We start from the raw sequence: 13,107 nt of genomic DNA, 5'->3' as shown, positions 1-13,107 counted from the left end.
ACTGCCAGTGTGCCAAATAACTGGCGGGGAACAGAGCTTAAATACAAAAACTGTGGTAAAATTTGAGAAGTCTACATAAAATCTGATAATAAACCTCTTGTAAGAAGTGTTTTTATTAGTAGTGAATTCCTGTCACAGATACGCTATTTCAACTATGCTATTAAAGATTGTATGATGACATGTGTTCTCATACACATGGCTATAGAGGTCAAATATTAACTAGTAATTTCAAAGAAAACTGGGAGGTTAATATGTGAAATCATGATGTAAAATATTGGAGTATCAGAAAATAGTCAGTGAGTTTGTACTTTATGGAAGGACCACAACCATACTTTCAGGAAGCATATCTTGAAGAATATTTGATAAACATCCAAAATTTACTTCAAATATTCAAATATATTTGAACAGATTTCTAACTAAAAAGCTATTTTTTTTTTTTGTTTTGTTTTCCCTTGATTTATGAGTAGAATGGAGTCGTTTTTGATACCACTTTGCTGACTTCTTTTCTGTTCCCTGTCCCAAAATGAGTTCAGAATTTCAGACTCCGATTTATGCAGCCTCCTATCTCACACCTCCCTGCACAGGATCTGGCACTAAATCATGAAGTGCTTATTAATTTTGTTGCTTAATGTGAAAACTTGCAACATTAGAACTTCTCTGCCTGAGACCACACAAACACATTACTACAGGGTAAGAAGTTACCGTGTGCTGGCAGATTCACAATAAATATCTATTTGAGTGCTCTTAGCCTGTGGCAAATGCAACTTAATTCAAGTTAGCATGAAACAAGGCTAAGCAAACTCAATTTATTTTGCTTTTGCCATAGGCTAAAAGAATTCACAGTAGACAGTTGCTGTAGATCAGCTTCTGAGTTTGTGAATGATTCTTTTGTCTGTCAGACTGGTGTGAAATTGGAGAACAATGAGAATAAAATTCTATAATTTTGGTATTGCATAACATCAATACTATCGATTTGGAGAGGCGTTGTATGAGATGGGTATTGTTCACGTTTTAAACTGGAGTCAGAATTTTCCCAAGTAGCTGTTGTATGGCCAAGCAAACATAAAAAAAAAAAAAGATGGTAATTCTTAAATAAAATTGTAGATTTATAAATGTAAATGTATAAATATAGTGAATAGGACTGCATAAAATACCAACTCTCACTGGAAGCCCGACTCAGGCCATTCTATGATTCTAAGAAGTCAGTGCAGACTTGCCAACAATATCATTGTGATTCTGTAGAATATTCTATGGAAGAAATTCTGCAACGTAAGGGTAGGCATTTTTGTGTGGAGATAAAGTAAAATGAAAATATATATATATTTCTGGCTTCATCAAAGCTAACGGGTAATTTTTAAGGCTTTCAAGAGGAAAAGAATATCTCCGTCAATTTTCTTCCCCCTGCCCCAGCCAAAGGATGCTAAAAAGCATTGTGCAGGAGTCACTGCAGAAAGTTTGACAACCATTGCCATTAGAGGGTGTCAGACCGTGAGTTAATAATGGTTCTTTTCACTCTTTACATCTACTAATCAATACAATTGTTACAGACTTTCTGAGCTGTATGTTACTTAAGTGATGGGTAGCATGACTTGGGCCATGTAACATGTCATGTTTGAAAAGCAGGGTCATGACATGTTTCTTTGCTGACTGCCACATGATTCTGCAGCCCAGTCTGCTTTCCTTCAGGATGGACTATAAGAATTACACTTTTGTTGGCCTTGCCAAGGGAATGTAATGAAGTAAAAAGATTTCATTTATGTGGTGGACACAGTCTTACCTTTCAAGCCAATTGGACTTGTGACTCTTCTGGTTGGGAAGACAGAATAGCATTATTAATCTATTGGAAATATCGGTTGAAAACTGGCTTGTTATATTAAAACAGTTGGAAAGGATGACACCACTTAGAATGCGATTAAAGAATCACTCATGTATCAAGAGAGAAATTGTCAGATCTGTGTATATTCTTTAGGGAATGTATGCAGATACAATGTTTGCTTTATAAACCTGTCCAATAATAAGAAAAAATAGAAACAAGTGAATACAATCAAAGCACACAGTTTTTATCTGAAAGGAATAACATTGCATAACGAGACTTTATGAAACTGAGAATGGTTTAATTAACTTAGAATTTAAAACATTATAAAGCCTGTTCCACTGTTAACAACCAAAGTAAGCAACAAAATGAGAACATAATGAAATTGATAAGTCATACTTCAGCTGGCACAACACCGTAGGTTCAGGAAAAGAAACAGGAATTTCTCTAGCAGAGATACAAGACTGGCTGGAGTCAATAAAATTATGTCAATCTGTGGCACATGGAAACACTGAATTTTAGTTTTGCCTTGTTAAAAAATCTAGAGCTTATTCTATATTTGGCCATGGTCATCTAAAATACATGTTGAAAATCATGAGGATTTTAATTTGCGTTGAGAATGTTCCTTAAAAGTGAATTGGATTTTCTTTCTACATCACTGAGGATAAGGAAGAGGCTGAGGTTAACAACGCCTTCTTTAAATCTGTCTTTAAAAGTTAGACCAGTTATATTCTCAGGGTACTCCACCTCTGACCTGCAAGTGTTGGATGGGGAGCAGATTAAACCCCCCATAATTCAGGTGAAAACAGTCAAGAGACCTACTACTCCACCTGGACTGCTGCAAATCCATGAGACCTTAATAGGATCCACCCAAGGGTGCTGTGGGAGCTGGCAGAGGTGATAGCCAAGCCACTTTTTTTTTTTTCCATCATCTACCAGTGTAGGCAATTTTTAAATATGTTTTAGTAAATGTAACTTTTAGTAGTTGTCCTGTTACCCTCCATGACCCCCAAATGAATGGCAGTATAAGGATGTACCATAATCCGCAATATGGGTTCATTTTTAGAATACAGCTGAAGCATCAAAAGGAGAGCTGTGAAGATGGTGAATGTCTGGAGGACAAGATGTATGAGGACCAGATGAGCTCCCTTGGTTTGTTCAGCCCAGAGAAGAGACTGATGGAAGGCTTTATGGAGGCCTGCAGTTTCCTAATGAGACACAGCAACAGGATCTGAGGGGACCTTCTTTGAGACTGCTGAGCCCCAGCCTTTGTGCCTGATAGTCAGGAACACCACACCCAATTGCTAGCATCACCTGTGTGCTCTGCCCTGAGCTTTGAGTAGGACTGAGATGTCTGTGGGATAGTTATCATTTCCTGTGTTTGTTTTTTTTTAGTAAAGATTAGTGTAAGCCCTGCTAGTGGTGCCAGGAAGCCGGGCTCTTGCAGGGCTGGGAAGTATACTGTGCACTACAGTCCTCTTTTTGGGATGCCTAGGCTTCTGTAAGAGATTACTCTGTTAACTTCTGTGTCTCAAAGCTTGCTGGGGACACAGATGGACTTGTTCAAGTCCCAAGCAAGGATTGTGAAATCCTTTGTCTGAAGGACACACATGAACAAGTCCAGGCAAGTCCTGGGCAAAGGTTGTGAGATCCTGTGTCTGGGGGACGCAGATAGGCAAGGCCAGGGGCAATGAGAGCGAGATGAGCTGCAGCTAAATAGCTGTGAAGTGCTCCTTTGTGTGGACTTATCTCAGGATGGTGGCCATCTCAGGGGGTACTCAATGACTCTTGCTCGAGGACTCCCGGGACCTTCAAACACCGTGCAATGGGACCGCTGCTGGATCCTGCTGGTGACTATCCTCGCTTTACGCAATTCCTGCTTCTTTTCCATCTTTTCTATCGCACTCCTTCCCTTCCCCGTCTTCCTGATTAGGTCTTAGTAATAAACTGGATGCAACAACATATGAACCGTTGTTTCTTAATCTCACACCGGGTATACAGATATTAAAGAACTTCATCTCCCTCCTATAAATTGGAACGAGACAGCTTCCTAGGTAAGAAGTCAGGAGTGGAGGGGCTACAGCTGCAGCCCTGGTTAGAAGAACCTACCAGTACTCTCCATGGGGCTCCTCCATTTCCCTGCGGATGGATATGGTGGGATGATTCCCCAAGATCCCTAGCAAGAGCTGTACCGGAAGAGCTGGGGGGCTTTTGCTCATTGGGACTGATGGTCCAAGGCTTGGAGTGACAGTGCCCTGCAGGGAGGCTAACTGCTCTCAGCTGTGGACTCTAACGGAAGTGTGATGACATACTGGACAGTCATCTGCCCTCACTGAAAATGCAGTAGAATTCCTATGCCTCCTTCCTTCCTGGTCCGCTGGAGGATGCTGCTGAGGCAGAATGTGTGGTTACTGGGAGCCACACAAGCCACGTCAGTTCTCATCATGGCAGATGGAACATGAACATACCTCCTCCATAGCTGTGTTCTTCACATTGCAGTGGGCTGGGAGGAGCTGAAGGAGCTGCTCCCCTCACTGGTGCCACTGGGTGTTGCATGCTGCAAGGAAAGGCTGCAGCCATTCACTGAACCAGCAGGGCTGGGGAAATACTGGCAACTGTGGGGACTAGCGTTGTGTACAGCTGATAGCTGCCCCACAGCAAAATCAATGCAAAGCCTTACTTGAAGCCTCCAGGCCTTACAAACACACTTAGCCAGAATCCAGGAGCAAGCAAGGCTGGGGCAGGCTCTACTGTCAGCCCACTATGTGCAGTAGAGGGTTGTGAAGTCACAGTCCATTGCCTGGAGATGTCACACATCGTGACTTCATGGCATCAAAATTTATCGCTCTGTTCTGTCACCCTTGGGAAGCCTGACAATCCCACAGCACTCCATCTAGCAACAACACTGTGCGTCTACACACCCACCGGAGCTACTGTGGTGTCAGTGATGTTTTTTCCTCAGCAGACACCCAGGCCCTGACCTCATTTTCCCAATGACCCAACAGATGCCTTGTTAGCTGCGTTTTTCCTGTCCAGCCTCCTACTGAAATAAACAACTTGTCCTCATTCACATTTTTCCCCACTCATCCCGACTTGGCTTCAGCTGTACCGAGTTTATATCTTGGACACCATTCAGACATCAGGACTACAGCTACCTGACGAGGGGAGCAAAGGGGCAGGTGCTTGATCTCTCTGATGACAGTAACAGGACTCTAGGGAACAGCATGGAGATGCAGCGGGGAACAGTCAGTTTGGGTGTTAAGAAAAGGTTTTTCATCAAAGAGTGGTCAAACCCTGGAACAGGAACATGCTCCCAAGGGCAGTGGTCAATGACCCCGAGCTGCCAGATTTCAAAGGGTTCAAGGCATAGCGTTTGAATTTTGGGTCATCCTGTGATGGGCCAGGATTTGGACTCAGAGATCCTTGTGGATCCTGTCCAACTTGGAGATTGTATGATCTTACAGTCATTCTCTAAAATGTCTACAATCATCTCATTGGGATGTATGCCAGATTAGCAGTATCAGAAAACTTTAGTAGATAAGCCTTATGTAGTCCTCTTGGCATTGATGGCTAAGGCACTTAATTTAATTAGATGAGCTTGCCATTGCTGAAACTGCTGATTACAGTATTTTCAAGAGAGCCAAGGAAAAACCTAATTTATTAGACCTCTGAAACTGTGTTCATCTATTGTGACCATGTGCTCTCACAGCAACTGCAGTATTTCAATATAAATATTGAAAGCCCACAAAAGGTAGTTCTACTCTTTGAATTTGTACGTGTTTCTGTAGTGATGAGCATTTTCATTCTCATGCAAAGATAAAATGTGTTATATTGTCTTCCCAGCTGCCCCAGCATAGGGACCACATACCCAATACAAATAAACCAATAGCCAAAGACAGTTATTATAGTATGTCACTGCTGTCATCCATAACGACAAATGACAGCACACTTTTGCAATATGATGACTTGTCTCTGCTAATATGGAGAGTAACGCATTTCTAAGAAAAAGAAAATAGAAGCGCATTGTCATCATTAATAACTGTAGTGTGAGAAGGGAAAAAATAGACTTGAGCCTTTAGGAAAAGTTATCGGTCCCCTGACACATGCTTTTTTTTTTTTTTTTTTTTTTTTCATGTATTTTGTGAGAGAAAGCAGATGTAAAAGATAATTATGTCTTAGACAATGAGGAATTAAAATCTGAAAATTTCTGGAGTTGAATATTGCCTTACTAAACTTCTGGGTTATGACATTAGGAAGTATTACTTTTCAGAAAGGGTGGTCAGGCACTGGAATGGACTGCTCAGGGAGGTGGTGGAGTCACTGAGCCTGGGGGTGTTCAAGGAAAGGCTGGATGTTGTGTTGAGGGACATGGTTTAGTGGGAGCTATTGGGAACAGGTGAACGGTGGGATTGGATGATCTTTTTAGGTCTTTTCCAACCTTGGTGATTCTATGATTCTGTGATTCTATGATATAGCATTTCTTCATAATAAAATATTTGTGAAATAAAATGAAATAAGAATATATAACTAGACTGAAAAAAACCTGTCATTTCTTGTATCAAGCTGTGTAACCAGCCCAGTTATGATTGCCTAGGTTATGATCATACCTACAGCAGTATGATGGTAGCATACTATAGCAGAGGTTGAATTGTGTGAATTATTCCTGTAGTTTTTTCAGTTTATCTCATGTTTTAGTTGGTTATTACTGCATCTGCATTGTGTCTTTAGAAAACTGAAGGCCAGAAGATCAATACTTTGTGTTAAGGGGGTGCAGGAAGTATGAACCTAGACTGCAGTAAAATCCCACTTGCAGGCCAGTCTACTTCTTTAAAGCTGGCAAAATTCCCATGCCTCCTCTCCTCTCCTCTTCTCTCCTCTCTTCTCCTCTCTCTCTCATAATTTTATTCTATTCTAATCTAATCTAATCCTATTCTCTCTAATTGTGGTTTTTATTTGCCTCTTTTGCACAAATGTTCCTTATCGTACCAGATACTAGCTATGTCAAGAACTAGACGTCTCCTAGAAGATGCCACAGAACTTCAGTCTACTGAACAGCAACAGATAGTAAAGGTAATTTGATTATTATCTGTGAGAATGAATCATTGTTTATTTTTCTAAGTCTTCAGATATGACTCTTGTTTACAAAACTGTGATTATGCAAGTTATACAAGGTTTATACTGTTTATAAGCAAGATTCTAATAGCTCACCCTGCATGCATGGTATGGTATATGTATTTTATATAAAGCATGCTGTACTCTGTTTCCTGTCTGGATAAAATGTTTACAACAAGAATACAGAACAATCTAAACAAGTAGCTCACTTTGTCTAGATCATTATTTAAGACTTGGCAATCTCTTTCAGATCAGAAAGAACCATTATGTTATATGGAATATAGGAGTGACTTTGGCTGATAAAAGTGGTATCCTGTACATATCTTTAAATGCTTTTAAAGAGTCCAATCAGTTACAGCCCCATAAATGCACCACTGCATTATTTGTAAAAGGGTGTAAGGCTGATACCCCCAAATAGATGTAGTGATCTTAGAAAATTCCTATCATGTAAGTGACACCACTTACTGCTTAGCTGTTTAGAAGCATGGCCCTGCCTGGAAAGGCAGTTTTTTTTCCTGTAGTCACTGAAATTAAAGACCTCCTACAAGATGCCACAAAAAGCTGTGAATTCTCCCATCGCACTGCTAGTAAATAATCCTATGGAAACCATCACTTAATAAGTTACATACTTTTTATTCTTTTTTTTTTTTTTTTTTTAACATTTTCATTACATCTGCTATGTTTTTTGCCTTGAAAACTGAAAAAAGTTCCTGATCTCTTTACTTTTTCAAAACACTAAGAACAAGAATGTGTATGTGCATGCACATCAAAATTTTAAACCTGGGAAAAATGTACAGAAAGACTTTCAAATACAGTAAAGTGATGAAACTCCCAATATTACAATAATGTATAAATGCTAACCTTCTCATTCAGTGTTTTGCAGTTAAGAAATGTCATCTTCTTTGAAATAAATACTTGTGATTAACTTTCAGTTCTTGATTTAAAATATTATAGTTGGGTTTCACTGCAATTTTTTAGGTACACTAAAATGTTCTGCAGCAATTATGAGGGGCCAGAGTAGAACAAACCTTCAGAATTTTAATGAGTTTCCTGTGGTAATTATTTTTAATTGCCTTCAATCTCATTGGAGTACCAGGTGGCAGCTTTGTAACTTCACCATGGATGTCGATTTTTTGTATGGCCAAGTATTTCTCTGCAGACACTAATGAACAGGCTGTCCAAAGCCTCAGTAGTGGCCTACTAACAGCAACTTGTTAGTTTCTTTGAACAAGAGGAGTCTGATTCTGACCTTACTCACACTAACATTAACTGCAAAGGTATCACTGCAGCATGTGTTTTTAAACAAAAATATATGAACATACATATGAATATGTTAAGTTCTGTCTTCTACTATAAACTCTTTAAAGGCTTTTACATTTATGTACCACTTTAGAAACAATAGAATTGTCAGCTCCTTTATCTATATTATATTCATAATAAATCCTTATCTACTGTTATCAACTCAACTGAGCCTTATAGAATCTGCTTCTTTTAATTGAAATGCTTTCTTTCCTTGGCACAGTGAATAGCTGAAGGCAACAATGTCCATGAAATCATATAGCTTCCATACTAGATATAATTAAGAAAAAAATGGATTTTATCTTGACCTAGAACATCTTTTTAGGCTCTAAACTGTATCTAAAACTGAATTCTTTAGCCAAATCTGTACACTAGTACATATGTACACTGTGACATGACCTAATGGCCAATGGTCTTAAAAAGCCATGTATACTAAACTTCTGGAAATCAAGTTGTAGCAAGCTGTGTCTATTTGTAGAATTTGAAAACCTTGCCATAGAATTTTTATGTTGACTAAAATTCTATATTTCCTTTTGATATTGAAGAAATCTTTCGATTCCTGCATATGCTGTTTTTCACATGAGGAATATTAGAAAACAATTACAAATTTTTTGATTTCTTGACATTGGTTTATTACATACAGTAGTCAAATATGCTTCTTCCCCCTCCCATAAAAAATAGTTAATTAAGTAGTTTGATTACCTTTCACAGCAACAACTTTTCCACTTATTTTAGTGGACTGGAGAAGGGAAGAGAGGAAAAGGTTTGTGAACTATTGGGGTGAAAATAAAAACCTTTTTAAAAAATGAATGTTTAAAAAAAAAAAAAAAGAAAAAGAAAAAAAGTAATGCTGACCGTTCATGTAGTAAGTTTATTGTGAACAACATGTAGTAGCTGTTCTTGTGCTTTAGAAGATAGTCTGCATATTCTGGTTTATTGTTATGACCTGTGTGGTCATATGAACACAATTCATCAAAACTATTCATTCACACAAACACAAATCAGGGATAACTGTAAATTCAGACAAATGTTAAATACCCTCAAAGCCATTAGCAAAAGAAAAAGAAGAAAAAAAGGGAAATTCAGCACGCTTTAAGTAACAGCAATGCTGATAGACACGAAGAGTCTAAAAGTCCATTCTGCAGTGGTATGTTCTATGGAAGAGGTTTAAAAAATGTAATGAAGCTTTTATAAAACGGCTATAGGTGCATTTGCATTAATCATTGAAGGTTTCATAGTTCAAACAGTGTTCCCTCCTTTGCAAACGCATACTTTTTCTGTTATTACCTTACAATTGTGTCAGGACTTTCTGTATCAGCACAGCTTGAACTCATCAGTGGCTAAGCTTGTTATGGATAATCTTATTTATTCTACCACCTCTCTGCAAGATAATCACATTATGGTTTTCTCAAGGGCTTATCACCTTGAATCCACACAGGACCTGAAACATGCACAGGGAGAGCAAGAAAGAGAAAGATGTACAGATGTGTGAAAAACTTAGCTGAAGTTCTTACTTCTTTATGCTCAGAATGATTGCATCAAGACTCAAAATAATTACTGCATATATTAAATCATAAAGAATAGATTTAATTAGCAGGAAAATTAAATGAAAATGCTATGAATGACATATTGGATAAAGAATGAGCATTTACATTTTCTATTAAAAAGAAAAGAATAGTGAGTATATTATATTAAAAAACCTCTTATCTGTAATGAGTTAAAGATTATCCCAAGGAGTTCAGATATGATTTCAGTAAGAGCAAGATCATATTTGCCTCTCAATAAGGTAGAGCATGGGAGGAATATTTTCTTCCGAGGTTTTAATAAGCGTATAAGAAAATGCAATTCATTTGTTGAATTACCAAAAACTACACATTGAAAAGAACTTAACAAAATGCACATAGATATTCTGAACAATGCCCAGATATTTGAACAGACAGAATTATCTGTTATTCCATTATTTGGATATTTAACCTTGATTAAATGCTATTAAGTACTGCATATAAGGCAATCTTCCACTGCCAAAGAAGTGTATTAATGTGTTCTTATTTATAAAAATTTATTCAAAAATACATAATCGTTATGAATTCATCTGATTATTTTTCCAAATTCATATCATACAAATGTGTTGGAAGTGCTCTTTTCATATGCTTAGTTCTGCTTGCTTTACAAACCTAGTCCAAATTCATTTTTGTTCAGGAGATCCATAGAATTCATTAGGGCTTCTCTGAAAAGAGACTTTGAACCTTTGAGTTACTTAAGCCAGTATTATGATCAAGTTATGAAATTAAGCAATTGCTACCTCTTCATTGTGTTGGCAAATTAATTTTTCTCTCTCTTGTGTCTATTATCAGTTTAGCTACACACAAAACTATCAGGTCTACTTTTTTGCACATTGCCAGTCAGTTAAGTTCTTTGGAGTGGGGGATTCAGTTCTGTCTTTAGATGCACTCAGTGGAAATTTAGTATCCCTGTAGACAGAAGATGGTCCTACATTTGTCTGTATTCTTGTGTAACTCACATGGGTATTAGTTTATATTAGCAAGCATTAAATAATTTTTCATTCCCATGCATGTAAATGTTCCATATATAAGCACAAATGTTAGCACACCCTGTGCAGCATGGAAGGTGATTAAGTATGAAGTGCTATTTTGAATTTCAAGTGGATTCTTCTTCATAAAGTGTAACATGCTGTGCAAACTAAACAGATTTGAGTATTTGATTTGGTCTTCAATCCTTTTCTCCACAGAGAGGAGTTTTCATTGTTGGGAAAAGAAGGCAGTCATATATCTTACATGAGAAAACAAAATCAGGTTACAGATTTTTTCAGAAGATATTTTGAGCTTTAGGTATAACTTTTTAATATTTATTTTCATTGCATTTTTTTATGACTGCTATGATACATGTCAGAAAAAAAAAAAAGTAACAATGAAATAAATGAAATAAGATTAATAGGATTTACTTTTTTTTTTTTTTTCCCTGATCATTTGCCAGGCACAGTATCTAAAAACTCACTAATAGAATTTATAAAAGAAGGTGTGGAATGCTTATACAATTAAGCTAACACAAATGGGACCTGTAAAACTATGTTAGAGGTAAGGAGTCAAAAGCTGCAAGATATCAGTGTAATTTTAATTCAGCCTCCTTGTGCACATGCATTACAAGGTTGTAACTTCATATTTACATGCTGTATTTTCAGCTGAACCCTGCATTCATTTTACAGTTTCTAGGAAGGGTTTCTAACTGCCATGTATGCATGGACTTAAGAAACACTTCAGGTTTCTAATTAATTCTTAATGGTCTCTGCGCATCTTAGAATCATATGTCTTATCTCTCAGACTCATAGAATTATAGAATCATTAAGGTTGGAAAAGACCTAAGATAGTCTAGTCCAACCATGCATCTAACACCAGTATTGTCCACTAAATCACGTTTTTCGATCCCTGCCCCTTGTTATTTCAGGAATACCAGAGATGATCTACAATATACTTAACAGCTTCCTGGTGAAAACTGTCACTCTATCCCTGTTGCCCTCTCCCACTGTGCAGAAACTGGTCATCCAACATCCAGGTTACTGAGCTTTTAAAATAAGGCTGATTACATTCACAGTACGTTCTGTGAGAAGAGAGAAGGATCTGGAATTTTCATCCGAAAAAAGAAAGATTTCCTATCTGAACTACACTACTGAGAAATGAAAATAATGGTAAAAAGAGCTAACCTACCTCTCCACCTTTTCCTTCTGCTATAGTGTCTCACCATATTTCCTATAGGAACTGTAAAGTCTCAAGTGACTTTAAGGATTTTTAAAGAATCCTTTAAATGCCCTCATATGCTCCACAGTGTACTTACCTTTTCCTCTATTAAAAGCCCTTTGTCCCAAACCTCAACTTTATTCTCATCCCCTGCTCTTCAGTACTGTGTTTAGCTCAGGGAACCACACATACAAAAGAGGTGGACTTTTGGAGCACGTCCAGGGGAGGACCCCAAAGATATTCAAAGAGCTGGAGTACTCTCCCTGTGAAAACAGGTTGAGTAGGTTGTTCAGCCTAAAGAAGGGAAGGCACTGAGGAGACCTTATAGTGGACTTCCAGTACTTAAAGGTTGCTACAGGAAAGATGGGGAGGGAATCTTTTTCAGGGAATGTAGCAATGCAACAAGGGCTGACCGCTTTAAGCTAAAAGAGGGTAGTATTAGTTTAGATATTACGAAGAAATAATTTGTTCAGAGGGCAGTGAGGCACTGGTATAGGCTGCCCAGAGAAGCTTTGGTGCCCCATCCCTCGAGGAGTTCAATGCCAGGTTGGATGGGACCCTGGGCAGCCTGAGCTGGTGCAGGGCAGCCCTGCCCATAGCAGGGGGTTGGGCTGGGTGGGCTTTAAGGTCACTTCCAATCTGAGCTATTCTGTGATTCTCTGATTCCATGATTCTATGATTTACACTGTTCTGTGATTCAAAGATGTATACTACACTGCATTTCCCTTACAAGGAAAGGCAGAGGGAGCTGGGTCTCCTTGGGGTGACCTCATTAATGTTTATAAATATGTAAAGGGTGAGTGTCATGAGGATGAATCCAGGCTCTTCTCAGTGACATCCAGTGACAGGACAAGGGGGAATGGGTGCAAGCTGGAACATAGGAAGTTCCACATAAATATGAGAAAAAGCTTTCACATGAGGTAAGGGTAACAGAACACTTGGAACGAGCTGCTCAGAGACGTTGTGGGGTTGTCTTCTACAGAGGCATTCAAAACCCACTTGGATGTGTTCCTCTGTGACCTGGCCAAGTATTCCTGCTCTGGTAGAGGGATTGGATTAAATGATCTTTTGAGGTCCCTCTCAGTCCCTGATATTCTGTGATTCTGTGATACACCTAGAAAAATGAATCAC

This window comes from Centrocercus urophasianus, unplaced genomic scaffold, assembly GCF_019232065.1.
Source record: "Centrocercus urophasianus isolate 14NV4802_14NV808 unplaced genomic scaffold, USGS_Curo_1.0 seq_12, whole genome shotgun sequence".
NCBI classification, from domain to species: domain Eukaryota; kingdom Metazoa; phylum Chordata; class Aves; order Galliformes; family Phasianidae; genus Centrocercus; species Centrocercus urophasianus.
Note: the sequence above shows the minus strand (reverse complement) of the source record.